This window comes from Carettochelys insculpta, chromosome 15 (assembly GCF_033958435.1).
Source record: "Carettochelys insculpta isolate YL-2023 chromosome 15, ASM3395843v1, whole genome shotgun sequence".
NCBI lineage: Eukaryota > Metazoa > Chordata > Testudines > Carettochelyidae > Carettochelys > Carettochelys insculpta.
In genome coordinates this window covers 25,910,627-25,925,736 of record NC_134151.1, presented here as the reverse complement: position 1 = coordinate 25,925,736, position 15,110 = coordinate 25,910,627, and the positions used below count along the sequence as shown (strand labels likewise).

The 15,110-nt window shown below is 48.7% G+C and overlaps 1 protein-coding gene across 1 annotated transcript in view; it reads right to left on the bottom strand.

The window, feature by feature from the left end:
- Positions 1-15,110, bottom strand: part of JADE2 (jade family PHD finger 2) — a 177,172-nt gene that overhangs the window by 139,131 nt on the left and 22,931 nt on the right. The window lies entirely within an intron of this gene.

Genomic DNA, 15,110 nt, shown 5'->3' with positions numbered 1-15,110 from the left:
TGTACACTCAATAAGCCAATCACTCACCATGCCAAAGGAGAACAACTAATCAGATGGAAAAGAAAGAAAAAAAGGAATAAAGCAATTAATGGACCAAGACCTGAGAAACACAGCAGGAAAAATTCACCTTGGTTCTGAGAGCTAGCATTGGCCTTGTGCCTCACTTACTCCACCTCTTCCAACTTGGGCCTTAGATAGTGTTCACCTTCTGCGCTCGGGTGAATTGCAACCTGCCTCTCCATTATGTTTCAACTGTCAGCTCCGCTCCAGCAGCAACAAGTACCTCACAGATCTCACAGGCCCAGAAGCCAGATAATGTCACATCTTCTTACAATAAGAACTAAAATGATCAGACTGACGAGGGCCCTGGGGGCTGACGCTCCTCTCATCCCTGAGAGGTGATCCCTGCAGGCCTGGGCACGCTGTGGAGCAGTATAGGGAAACTGTCACTGCCCTGCCCACGCTCAGAGACTCTTACATAGACAGACTTTAATACCAAAACGAACCATCATGGTCATCTTGCTGGCCCTCTGAGATGTCACTGCCCACAGAGGCTCACCTACCCACTCCTGTTATAGACCCTTAAACTCTGGCTGAGGGACTAAAATCCTCAGATTTTGATTTAAAGACATCTGGTTATAGGGGACCTACCACTGAATTCAAACCAACAAGTGACCCATGCCCCTGCTGCAGAGTAAGGTGACTTCCCTTTGTCTCCCCTGGTCTCTACCAATCTCATCCGTCACCATCCCTCTTCAGAGGATTTCAGTCTCCAGAGCTACCAGCCCAGCAATTACTCACCACCACTTATGCGCTTAAAAGAGGTAAAGCAGGAAATATTAGTCATTGTGTCACTGTTCTTTCCTCCCCCCACATTTCTTTTCCTCCACTGATGGCCTGCGACTCAATCCCCAAAACATCTTAGTCTCTCTTCAGAAGGCCAACACAAGTCCTGAAAGTCTTCAAAACAGAGCTTAAGTGATGCACACACAATCCAATGATGGGTGTGTTACAGGGTCCCCTCTCAGTACCCAGTGCAAGGCTGTGCGTCTGCTAGAGGCCCACCCTGGGAACCCCGGCTAAATATTTAACTCACGTTGTAGCAGCAGGTGCTTTTAACCCTAGAGGTCCCTGCTTCACTCCCTGCATCACACAAAAAGAGCACAGGCTGGCCATCTGCCCAGGGAAACATGCTGCCCTTTATGATCTGTAAGGCTCTTCGAGCTTGCTCTCAGTCACTTGGCGTTTTCCCACTGTATATGGTTTCAGGCAGCCTCTGCTGTCTTGCTACATTGAGAAACTTTCCATTGGTCCCTCTTCAACAGCTGCAGTGTAGCGTTAGGCCTTGAGAGCTGCAACATATATTCTGGCACCAATAGCGCTTCCTTAGCTGATTCGAAGTTACTTCCCCACGTTTCTGAACAATAATGTAAAAAGGCTTATCGTGTATTGCTCTCCAAGAGGTTAAACAATTTGGACCATCAAAAATGAAGCTTTCACATTTCAATTCAACTTACTCGAGTATCTCAGAGGTGTCCCAGCACAGCCCAAAAAGCAAAAAGAAAAAGGAAACAGAAAGGTCTGTGGCATAACCACAGTTTACATTTCAAAACAAATTTGCTGGCACCCAATTCTGTCCACAGCTCAGGTGTAGGAGGATGAAGCAGCATGAAGTGATCCATCATCAGTCAGAGAAATATCTAGTAAGACAGCATTTGGTGTACCAGCACCACCACTGAAGAGGGAGAAAGCTGAGCACGTGGGCGGCCACCCAGAAGAAAGTCAGGTGCCGTCCTGCTGATTAGCAAAGCACCCACAAACGCCCTCTGAGGGCAGCATGTGCTTCTTTTGGTGGTGCACATCCACACGATTTGGTGCACATAGCAAAATTTATTCCATCCATGGATGGAAAAAATTAGAGGGAACACTGGTTGTACCTAACAACCAAAAGAAAACCTAATAGATTGATTTCCAAAACCAAAAAGCATCCCCCGTCCTTCCTGCTTTGCACCATTGCTCCAAAATCACATAGCCATCATTCTTAGTGATGTACATACAGCTAAATGGAATACGTGAACTGTGGAGAAACTGTCTTCAGTATATCTTTATTACAATGGTAGACAGAATGACATCAATGAGAAGTTCCAAATTATCATGTCTACAAAGGGGAAGAGATTCAAACATGAGATTTCAAAAGCTGTAACAACCCTTGTATTTCTGCCTGTACTGTACTCTATCTCACTAGCTAGTGTATTCTGGTTTGCTGCAAGCATTTGACTTTAAATGACAAATATAGTTTCACTTGAGTTTCCTGGCAGTGCTTTGCAGTACAAAGGACTTTGGAGTGGCTTTGATTTATTTTTGCTGAAACTTTTTAGACAAAGAATTTCTCTTTATAAACAAGGAATGAGTGTTAGGTGCTGTTGCTTCCTCCTGACAATTCTGAAGCAGTAGCTTACAGCGTGCTAAAAATTTCATGTAGGGCCTCATTATTCAGCTCTTGGTTATGGGAGCTGAAGACAATGGTACCACGTGAGGGTTACCAAAGGGGCAGGATTAGGAATACAAATCCACGCTCAGGCAGAACTATTGAGCTGGACTTCTGGGTTTGGCCTGATAGGAGTCACTTTCCATTTTATTGAGTGAATTGTGAGTTTCCTGTATGTTCTGCCTTTTCCATGGCTGATTTCTGGACAGGACGTTTGTCAAGAGGCTGGATTTCTGCTTTAGAACAGCAGCTGGCAAAGGAAGGAAATGATAAATGTATTTCAGTGTGAGCCCAATCCTGAGTCCAGTGACATGAATGGAAGTCTTGCTGCTGCCTACTGCAGGATGCTGGATCACTCCCACAGGCATAAGACACAGCTTATTACTCAGAGGCCGTGTCTACATTAGCCCCAAACTTCAAAATGGCCACACAAATGGCCATTTCGAAGTTTACTAATGAAGCGCTGAAATGCATATTCAGCACTTCATTAGTATGTGGGCAGCCGCGGCACTTCGAAATTGACGCACCTCGCCGCCGCGTGGCTCGTCCCAAGGGGGCTCCTTTTCGAAAGGACCCCGCCTACTTCGAAGTCCCCTTCTTGCCATGAGCAGATGGGAATAAGGGGACTTTGAAGTAGGCGGGATCCCTTCGAAAAGGAGCCCCGTTGGGACGAGCCACGCGGCGGCGAGGCGCATCAATTTCGAAGCGCCGCGGCCGCCCGCATGCTAATGAAGCGCTGAATACGCATTTCAGCGCTTCATTAGTAAACTTCGAAATGGCCATTTGCATGGCCATTTTGAAGTTTGGGGCTAGTGTAGACGTAGCCAGAGAGAGGCAAATTGAAAACCAAGAATTTGCAGGGTTTGTGGACAGTGATGCCCAAATGCTGGGAAACCAGGTTCTGGTACTGGTGTTTCAGGTAACTAGATTTCAGGGTCTGTTTCTGAGTTAGAGGGCCCAGTGCTCTGAGATCCTGAGAACATCCAATGAGATAATTCAGTGCATGTTTTTCACCGAGAAAGGGTCCTGGAATGCGTCCCATAGCTCCCCATTTCCATTTAACTGTGTGTGCTTTACTTTGGGCTGCTGAGAACCTAGAACACGCCAACTGTGTTCAGAAGAGAACAGGGAAGTGCTGCGTTTGTATCTGCTGATTACTAGTAACAGTGGAGGATAAATAGTGGGGGAAATAGATCACATATCCCTGGAGGTATAAAATAATAACTCTTGGAGAACTGTAGCCGTTAAGAGATGGAAAAGACCTACTGATACTGTGCGCGCTTCCAATAGTCCCTGGACTCAACTGCAGTTTTAAAGGCTAATTAATACCCGTGCCAGACGTGTGTTTCTTTCGTTTAGATTTAAGGACCAAAACAGATTCAGCTTCTTGGATTTCAGCCAGAAGCTGATTTCACACAAGTGGAGACTAGCTGCTAAAAGATCTGGAGCCAATATTTTAAATTGATATCTGCGAGTAACCAGGTAATTGGCAGCTTCGTCCCCACCGTAGAGTAGTTTTAAAACCTGGGTCCTCAACTATTGATTTAATGTAGGAGCTATGTGTCAGCAAGACTGATTAGGCCACTGTATTTGAGCGCTGTAAGTGAGCAAAGCTACTCAAAATCAATACTGAAATTTTGTAGAAAGCGAGTGAAGAGACTTGAAAAAGGGGATACGGCCAAGAAAAATGTGAAGTGGTAAGAAATGGAGCCAGAAGTGTTTTGCACTAACTGAAGTCTATGGGATTCCTGTAAGTATCGAATTGGACCAGTCAAGTGCAGATGTGACAAAACCACTGACCATCATCCCAAGGTCTTGCTTGTTTTGCTGTGTTTCAAAGGTGATAAAAGGATGTCCCAGCGGTAGAGAAAAAGAGGAGCTTGCCAAAGGACAATCAGAGGCCAGTCTGACACTGAGGCTCTTTGTGTTTGAAATGTATCAGAGATGTAGCTGAGTTAGTTTGTATCTTCAAAAATAACAAGACGTCCTGTGGCACCTTACAGACTAACAGATATTTTGGAGCATAAGCATCTGACGAAGTGGGTCTTTGCCCACAAAAGCTTATGCTCCAAAATATCTGCTAGTCTATCAAGTGCCACAGGACTTCTTGTTGTGTTTGAAATGGGTGTTAGAAGACCTCAGGGGAACTTGCTTTCAGGGAACTCAGATGTAAAGAAACTCCACCTGTAGTGAAATGGAACAAAAGGCCCAGGTCATTACAATGTAATCACGCTGCTTGCAGTAAATCTGTGCTTACAAAAAGAACTGTTTGCACTTACAGTAAACTCTTTCATAGACAGCATTCTATCATTTGGAACCCTCAAGTAACCAGCATTTTAACCATAAGTAAATTTTAGTTACCTTTCCCATAAGCACAGTATAGTGAAAGTAAATACAAATAAATACAGCAAACACAATATAAGTTTACCGTGTACCATACTATTGCTGTTGGTAAATAAAGTACTCTATGTACATTTTTTGTTTGTTTCTTAGCATCTAATCTTGTTTTTCTTTAGTGTTATGCATTGGTAGACATACCTCTCTATTATCCACAATATCTGAATATCCAGCAGCCTCCCGGTCCCGGGGCTGCCGGATATGAAAGAGTTTACTGTATCTGGTACCTTCCATCACACGCTGTCCATGCGCTTCACCAGAACTGGGCCAGATTCTCAGCACATGTAAACCAGCGTAGCTCCATTAATGTCCACAAAGCTTTGCTGACCCACACCAGCTTAGGATACATATCCTCAGGCAGGTGAGGAAACTGACACTGAACAGTTAAGTGACTCATTCTAAGGTGCTCGGGAAGCCCAGCAGAGTCAGGAATGGAAACTGAGATCTCACACCTCGACCTAGGGCCATTTGGAATGAAACGAAAACCTTATTTCCTTGTAAGAGGTCTTGTTAATTTGCTGACAACGGAGTGTTACAAGCACATGCTTGAGAACTAAATAGTAAGACTTCCCTTTCCCCTGAATGGGGGCCATCAATTCTGGAGTGCCTCCTGGCACTTCTCTGCACCAACACAACAATGTTTATGCCTTAGTTTCCCTGGTGGGCTTCAGTAAGAAAAGTCAGCGTTAGATAGATTGAAAAGTGTCCCTTCAGGGGTCTAGTTTACTTAACCCAAAAGTGGAACATTATATACATAGGCCTCCACAGTGTTCCCACCAATGTTTTCCATCCACGGGCAGCATAAATGTTATTATGTGCACCAAGGCACCAAGATGTGCACCACCAATAGAAACACAGGCTGCCCGCAGTGGGCAGCTTTGGGTGTTCTGCTAATCAGGTGGATGGCACCTTAATCTCTCCTGGGCAGCTACCTAAGAATTCAGCTTACAGGGAACACTGGCCTCCACCCCAGCATTTCTAGCTGGCAGGGAGTGTGGGAGAGGGATGAGTTAACCTTATTCTATCAACCCTACCTATGTTCAGGTAGGTAACAGCGAGGCCCTCTTGGCTCTCAAAGATCCTGTAGTTGTCAGATGGCCAAGGGTGTCTCCTCTTGGGTCAAGGCACCTGAATATCTCCTGGGCGGCCGCTCAAGAGCTCAGCTTACAAGGAGCACAGGGTACAACATCCTGTTCTTTCTGACTGCCACCTCAGCTAATGTTACGCAAGACACAACAAACAGCCAATGCATGGAGAGCAATGGCTACCCAAATGCAAACCTGACTGATATTCTTCTAGTTTAGTGAGAAATACATCTCCCTTTGGCAGGCTGATCTGTCTCACTTAAGGGTAGGCACGTAGACCCCTGCTGCTCCCACTGGCCAGCCCTTGGCCCCAGGCATCCCCAGTACTCCATCGCATGTGGAGAAAAAGGGAAAAAGGGGTGGAGCGGGGGAGGGATGAGACCTATGCTGCAGGGGATTGCCTTGGGCCCTGTACTTAGCGTACTGTGGGGAGGGCCGCCCGAGACCCAACATCCCCATAGCCTTGGTAAAACCAAACACGACCACATAACCTGTCCGACCTGTTGTGTTTTGCAGGCTTTTATATTGGGCTGGACCCCATGCTACTGGCCCCTCACTTTCCCAAGCACAAATGCTTTCGGAAAAAGAGAATCCAGTGCTGCCATTTCTGCGATGGAAGCGCTAAAGATGATTTTTCTTTGTACACGTTCCCTTTGCCTCAGCATCCAGCTAGAACCCAAAGAGTTAATGGCCTTCCTTGTCCGTTTCAGCTTCACTTCTGCCGTCACTGCTCCAGCCAGCGTTCTCCTTTTCTGACTGCATTATGGCATATTTTTCTAGTTCTCTCTGAGTTGAGATGTGGTGGCAATATTCAGCAGCAGTGCTCAGAAATGTAGTAAGGCCTGTTGCATACCTGTAAGCACTCATATTATCTGTCTGTTGGGAAAAAAAAGATACTTAATCTGCTCCTCTGGAAGCCAATCTGGTATCCCTTAATCTATTCTTCATTACTTTTCAAATTGTTGGATGCCAGGGTTTGCGTGAACAACAAAAATTAAAGTGGGAACAGAAGGCATCATTGTTTTGTTCTTCTCAGCTGATCAAAAGACAATGGCATTAATTTGTTGTCACCACACTAGTTTGGGAAGATTGACAAAGACGTTGGATTCCATTTACAAACTTCACAGCGAGGCTTTTGCGTTTCCTAACCAGGCTCAGCAAATACGGCCTTTCTTACTTGGCTGGGCCAATTTCCTAGAAGTCTTTCTTATGGTGTGGAATTCCCAGTAACTAAGCCCATCTCACAATGGCCCATAGATCCATCAGCTGAAGGCAAGATGGGCTTTGTGCACAGACAACAGATGCTACAGCTTGGACGCCTGTGGTCCAGATGCACTCCAGCTCTCAGTCCAGAGAGAGAGAGCTTTCTACTACATCCAGCAGGCACCCCCTGACCATCCAGGTCCTGCAAGATGCAAGAGCAGAGAGGGACAAATCTCCACATTTGCTAATGGGCCTCAGCTTTTGAGGAGCCTCTGCTTGCTAGGGGACCCACAAATCATTCTCAGGACTGGGCAGGACAACTTGACTTTAACTCAAGCTAGTGCTGAGTTCAAAGAAGCTTGAGCTCTAATCAAGGTTATACAACCCATAACAGGGCAAGGGAAGAGGATGTTAATCACACTGCATGGGGGCTCTGCTCTAAGTGCACAGGCTGCATTGGGGAGAAGTGTGCACCCACAGTGTGAAACCCAGGTGGCACAGCATCTTACACGTAGCAGCAAGCAGTGGGCTGTGCATGAACAAATCAAGGGAAGGGCTGCCCCATGGAGCCGCTCAATCTCGCCCTTAGCAAGGCTTCTTCAGTTCACTGGGTGCAGCTGCTCAATTCACTGGGAGTGGTGGCTCAGCTGTTCTAGAGGAGAAGGTGACTCTAACCTTTGCCCTGATGTAAATGGCTGTACAAGGTGCAGGGGAACAGAGACTCGGGCCCAGGGTCTGTCTCATGTCAAAGAAGAGCCCAGGCAGGACTCTGTAACGTGCACTGATTAATATGAGTGCTCTCTCTCGCAATAGCCACAGATGTACACAAACAGCTCAATATTTTTCCATGCTAAGAAGCTTGTTTTTCCAGTTGCCTCGCATCAGGGTTTATAATGTGTCTGGCTAATCCCTCGTCACAAAGTCTTTCATAACCAACATCACCCCTGACCTAGCTAATAACTATGCAAAACTAACGCCCTTTGTTGTCATAGGAAATGCAGATGGCACCTCAGCCCCCAGCCTAGCCTGAACAAAGCAGGAACACAGCTTCCAGAGAGACGTGGAAAGAGGTCTGAGACTAGCCAAATACACTGGTTTCCAGGATCTCTTCAGGGTAGTTTGCCCAACAGCAGGGGTTCCCTCAAAGCCATAAAGATTAACAGCAAGAGAGGGGCTCAACCTACACCTGCCTCTCCAGCATGGACTGGACTGCTTGGTGGAGCAGGAGAGGTGTCTGCAGATTTAGTTAACAGCCTCATCACGCTTTTTCTACCTCCCTTTCATGCTATCCTTTCCTAGGGTGATCATATTTCCCTAAGCCAAATACAGGACACCCAGGAGGAGGTGCAGTTCCTTAGCTGTGGCTGCCAAGCGAGTGCAGCTCCCTGGCTGCCCCATGCCACAGGGTGCTGGAACAGGGCTGCCGCACCACAGGGGAGCTCCACGGTTGCAGAACCAGTTGCCCTGTGGAAGGGGGGGCAGTCTGTCAGCTGTCCCATGCCACCAGGCTCTGGGAGTGCAGCAGGGATCCTCCCCGGCTCCAGTGGTGGCTTCTGCCCTGTGGTGGGGGGGAAGCTCCCTGGCTGCAGGGGCTGTCCCACTCATCCGGGTGCCAGGAATGGGGCCACCGCCCCACAGGAGCACGCCATAGCTGCCCCATGCCTTGATGTGCTGGCAAGGGTGCTGTTGCTCTGTGGGAGAGTTCCCTAGCTGTGGAGGTGGCTGCCCCGCTGGGGGCTGGCAGGCAGCTACATGGGAGGCTGTCCTGTGACAGGGATTGGGCTACCTCCCTACAGTGGTCCCCACAGGCTGCAGGGGCAGCTGCCCCACAAAGGGGCTGTCCACCACTGCTGGGATTCCAAGTCCCCCTTAAAATCTTAGGGAGGGAACAAAACACACTACCCTACCCCCAACGTACCCTGCCTTACCTCTACGGCAGGGCCCCTCTCCTCCTGGTACTGACCGGCCAGTACGTGCTGCCCATGACGTCCAACCAGCTCCTGACTGATTTTACCAGCAGCTGCAGCGACGTGGGGAAAGGGCAGCTCAGCAGGGGGGTGAATATATGGAACAATTCGCTTTTTTGTTAAAAAAAGGTGGGACACTTGCCCAAAACAGAGGACTGTCCTAGTGAAAATGGGACAGGTGATCACCCTATCCTTTCTCTGAATCCACCCGTCTACACTTACACTTCATTTGGTCTGTGCTTAAAATCCTGGAAATGAGCACTAAGCCCTTCACAAACACAACACCACAGGAGGCAACTAGTGTGGGGATTCCAGGGGTACACGGCTACGTGCCCCTGCCCTGCCCCTTCACCCATCCCCCCACCCTCTCCCTCCCCCTGCTCTGCCCCCACAAGCCTCTTCCTGCAGAAGCAGTGCACCACTTCCAGTGAGTGTGGGGGCAGGCAGGCACACAGAGGGGTGCATGGTCCAAGAGTTGGCAGGCTGCGTCGCTCTGAGGGAGAGGCAGGACTGCCCCGTGCCCATTGAAAGTAGCATGGCTCTGACGATGAGTGTGGGAGGCGAGGCTGACAGTTGGGGGGGTGGTTGCATGTTACCCCCTGTGCACATTCCATGCATCGTCTTCACTCTGCACTGTAATCATGATGGATCTGTCAAGCTATTCAGCTTAGTGCAGGCTCAGAATCCATACAGAATTAGTGCCCCAGCTGAGTGTGGACTGGACTGGGCTACTGGGGATACTGGATGAGAAATGTATATCTTAGATCTTGACTATTAATGGCTGTTAGAGTTCCCAAGACAATAAACGGGTTATCAGAGAAGGTGTGGGGCCATTACTGGATGAGGGAGGTAACCTAGTGACAGATGATGCAGGAAAAGCTGAAGTACTCAATGCTTTTTTTGCCTCAGTCTTCACAGACAAAGTCAACTTCCCAATGATGGTCCTAGATGATGCAGTACGGGAAGGTGGAGGGCAGCCATCTGTGGGGAAGGAACAAGTTCTGAGCTATCTAGAAAAACTAGATGTGCACAAGTTCATGGGTCTGGATTTAATGCACCCCAGGGTACTGAGGGAATTGGCAGAGGTCATTGCTGAACTTTTGGCCATTATCCTTGAAGACTCTTGGAAATCGGGGGAGATTCCGGATGACTGGAAGAAGGCAAACGTAGTGCCCATCTTTAAAAAAGGAAAGAAGGACAATCCAGGGAACTATAGACCCATCAGCCTTACCTCAATCCCTGGGAAAATAATGGAGGGAATCCTCAAGGAATCCATTTTGAAGCACTTGGAAGAGGGGAAAGTGATCAAAAGTAGCCAACATGGATTCACCAGGGGCAAGTCCTGCCTCACCAATCTGATCAGCTTCTATGACGACGTAACAAGCTCTGTGGACATGCGGAAGTCAGTGGATGTGATATACCTTGACTTCAGCAAGGCTTTTGATATGGTCTCCCACAACATTTTTGTCCATAAATTAAGGAAATATGGATAGGATCCTTGGACTATAAGATGGATAGAAAGCTGGCTTGATGGGCGGGCCTAACGGGTAGCGGTCAATGGCTCAATATCTGGATGGTGACCTGTTTCAAGCGGAGTGCCGCAAGGCTCGGTTCTGGGGCCGGTGTTATTCAATATCTTTATTAATGACCTGGATGAGGGACTGGGTTGCACCCTCAGCAAGTCTGCAGATGACACAAAACTAGGGGGAGAGGTAGATACGTTGGAGGGTGGAGAGACAATCCAGAGGGACCTGGATAAATTGGAGGATTGGGCCAAAAGAAATCTGATGCGGTTCAATAAGGAGAAGTGTAGAGTCCTGCACCTGGGGCGGAAGAATCCCAAACATTGTTACAGGCTGGGGACCGACTGGCTCAGCAGCAGTACGATGGAAAGGGACCTAGGGGTGATGGTGGATGAAAGGCTGGATATGAGTAAACAGTGCCCTTGTAGCCAAGAAAGCTAACGGCATACTGGGGTGCATTAGGAGGAGCATTTCGAGCAGATCTAGAGAAGTAGTTATTCCTCGTTATTCGGCACTGGTGAGGCCACATCTGGAATATTGCGTCCAGTTTTGGGCCCCCCACTATAAAAAGGATGTGGATTTGCTAGAGCAGGTTCAGCGAAGGGCAACAAAAATGATTAAGGGTCTGAAGCACAAGACCTATGAGGATAGGCTGAGGGATTTGGGCTTGTTTAGTTTACAGAAGAGAAGACTTAAAGGTGATTTAATAACAACCTTCAACTTCCTGAAGGGGAGCTCTAAACAGGAGGGTGAGAAATTGTTCTCAGTGGTGTCAGATGGCAGAACAAGGAGTAATGGTCAGAAGTTGAAGAGGGAAAGGTGTAGGTTAGATATCAGGAAAAACTTCTTCACCAGGCGGGTGGTGAAGCACTGGAATGTGCTGCCTAGAGAGGTGGTGGATTCTCCATCCCTTGAGGTTTTTAAGTCCCGGCTGGACAAGGTCCTGGCTGGGATGACTTAGTGGGGGTTGATCCTGCTTGAAGCAGGGGGCTGGACTAGATGACCTCCTGAGGTCCCTTCCAGCCCTGTGATTCTGTGAAGACACTTTTTGTAAGAGCTGGATTGTTACCTCAAGTGTCAAGTGGTCAAATTCCCACATGGGTAATTGCTCTGTGTCTCCCAAAATCCCCACTGTAGTTTCAGTTTAGATGTGACACTCTCCTTCACTTTTTGCCTTAACAACAATCATAGACTCCTAAGGCTGGAAAAGACATAAGGAGGTCATCGAGTAGATGGAGAGCGCTGCAGTGCACTGTTAAAACATTCACTCCCGCCCAAGCTGACTGCGTTTCACTGCTTTGAGAATGGACCCCTGTGTGCGGCTCCCCATAAAGCAGCACCGCGGGGGATGAGAGCTGCCATAAAACATTTGTGCCGACTGAGGAGCCTGAACTGAAGAGTTGGATATCGCTCCAGATCTGAATTTTCCCACAGTGCTTTGGTACTCAGAGCTGGATGAAAGAGGGGGATGTGACCTGGGGCAGGAGTGGGTCCAGGAGCAGCTCGTGGCTCAGGAGAGGATTCTGACCCAGATGGGTGTTGGGAGGGGGTGCAGTGTCTGGGGGAGTTGTGACCTGGGGCAGGGGACTGGGGTGCAGGGGTTTGGGTTGTGACCTGCAGATTTGACCTGGGGCAGGGGGTCGGGGTGCAAGGTCTGTGAGGTGGTATGGGTGCAGGCATGGAAGGGACAGTGGGCAAGGGACAGGACAGGGGATGTGGGTTCTGGCCTGGGACAGGGATGCAGAAGGGGTGCAGGGGTTTGGGTTGTGACCTGTAGCAGAAGGCTGGGGTACAGGGTCCATGAGGTAGTATGGTACAGGCAACGGGAGGGGTAGCAGCGACAGGATAGAACCGGAGAGAGGATGTGGGTTCTGGCCTCGGGCAGGCGGTGGGGTACAGAGTTGAGGGCCAGAGGGAGTGGGACGCCAGGTGCAGGCTCTGGCTGTAAGAAAGTTACCTCAGGCAGGTCCTGGCCAGCAGTTCAGCAGGTCCCTCAGGATGCTCCTGGCTTGCTGCACCCCTCATGCCACTGGAAGTGGCTGGCTGAGGAGGTCATGTGCTCTCTGCATGCCTTACACTCCTTGAGCGGGGGAAGGGCACTTGGCACTCTACCTGCACCACAAGCACAGCCCAGGTAGCTCCCATTGGCTGTTTTCCCCTCTCCCTGACGCTGGGGAGTGTGGTGAATGTCTCTTTTTCCCTGCTTCCCAGTTAGGGGCCGTATCTGTGAGGCATATTTTCCCCTTCTCACTTGAGGACCATGTCAGTGAAGATTGCTTATTTTACTTCCATCTCACTTGTTTATGGCCCCTGACTGATTTTTCTGTGAGTCAATGGCCCTGACTCAAAAAAGGTTCCCCACTCCTGCTCTACAGGATGCAGTTACTGTGCAGAGAGAGGAGAAAAGGCTGTAAGTTTCCTATTTTTAGCTTCTTTATTGTTTTGCGGCTGTTTGTTTTGTTTTTTGTCCTGAGTCACCTACCGCTCAAGGGCCACGTACATAATAGAAAACCTATTTTATCAGCCTGCTCTGCCAGCTGAGAAAGGTCTTGCAATGGGTTTAAAAGATCACCAAACTCACGGGCTGTGAGGAGCCTGAATTAGGGAAAGAGAAAAGCCCTTCTCTCAGGCTGCCCAGCCACCAGCCCCAGATTTTTATTTATCTGAAAGGTCCCTGCACTGACCTCAACTGCCGCAGCAGCTCTTGGGAAGAGCCTCTCTCAGATAGCCAGGGCCTAAAGAACTCAGGCTACAGAGACCTAGGTGAGCTCATTTTTTTAGCTCTGCCCCGTGAGGAGGGGAACAGTGCTGCTGGTGTGGCGAGTGAGTGAATGTAAGACCTTAAGAATCACCCACCACTATTGACCCAGCCTGATGCAAACTGCAGCTGTTTTCAGACACCACTAATGTGGGGATTCTGAGAGGGCACTGGCCATGTGCCCCTGTCACGCCCCCACCTGACCTAAGCTCCACCCCTCACAGCCCATGTTCTGCCCATGCCCCTCCCACCCCTGCTCTGCCCTTGCCCCACCCCCTCCCCATTCCTCCTCCCTGCTCCACCCCTACCCACCTCTTCCTGTGGAAGTGCTGCACTGCTCTCAGGCAGTGCCACTCCACGGAGGGGGTGGTACTGCTCTTGCACACCCCAGAAGCAGCACAATACTGATCGTGAGTGTAAGGGGGCAATGCTGGAGGTGCGTATGCCCCTCTGTACACTCCCACACATCACTCTGGCTGTTATGGAGGGTCATACACTCAATGGGCCAAATACAGAGATAATGTGTTATGCTGGGGGCTGTAAGACACATGGGGGTTAAGGATTTCTAAAAGAATCTAGAGACACTCCAAATTGGAGTAACATCCATCTGGGGGAAAGAGCAAGACAGTTTCAGTTCCATGAATGTAGCTTCCCTCTAGACTCAGAGGCAACTCTCGATCTGGATCCATGTCCAAAGGAGAGGGAGACTGGCACCGCTTTTAAGCTCTGTCCACACTACAGATGAAACCAAGATGGCAGTGACTAGCTTTAAACCTTGCTGTTGCTACAACACAATTGCATGGTGTAGTTTCCATGCCCACAGGAATTACATCTGAGGACCACGCAAGGCAAAACATGATACAGCATCATTCCATGCTGCAGGATGGCATTAAAACACAATCACAGCATGGTTCTCAAAAAAAGCCCAAACCTAGCTCCTTTCCAACCGGCTCAGAGAAGCTGCGCTGAAAGCCTGCCAGCAGCAAGTGTTACAGCTTGTGCAATTTCAGCCACAACATGGACAGTGCCTTTTATCCCCTGCTAGTAGACCAAGGGAATGGCACTGCAAAAGACCATATGCCAACTGCTTCGTCCTAGCCATGTATGCCCCACCGTGGAATTAGAAGGAAAAGAATGAAACTTTATTTCTTCCTCTGGGTTAAACACCACATCCACTGTATTGGCTGCTATCTCATCGTCCCAATACACACTAATTATCCAAAAGAGGGGAGTCTCCATATTAAACTGAGGATCTCTGACCTCAGAGAGTTCTAATACCTACGACCCTTGTAAACAAAGAACTCAAACTTTACTTTGTCAGGTTCTGTGGTCTGCTGAGGCAGCTAATTACATGACAGGAATATAAATATTTGATGATGGATATGCCTCCTTCTGCAAGATACACCTCTATTTCCAAGGGCTCTGGCTAATTGTCCAGGCAGCTAACCACTGGGAATCCTCAGCCATTGGGCAAATTCAAACACTGGAATAAAACCCAGTCCCACTTACAGAAAAGTCAGTGGACACTTTACCAGCAGAGCAGGATCATAACCTTCCCTCTAATTTTTTTCAATCTAAAGGCAGAATAAATTTTGTTATGTGCATCAAGGCATGTGGGGATGTGCACCACCAAGAGAAACACATGTGCTGTCTGTGGGCAGCTGTGGGCACTCTGCCTATCAGCTGGGT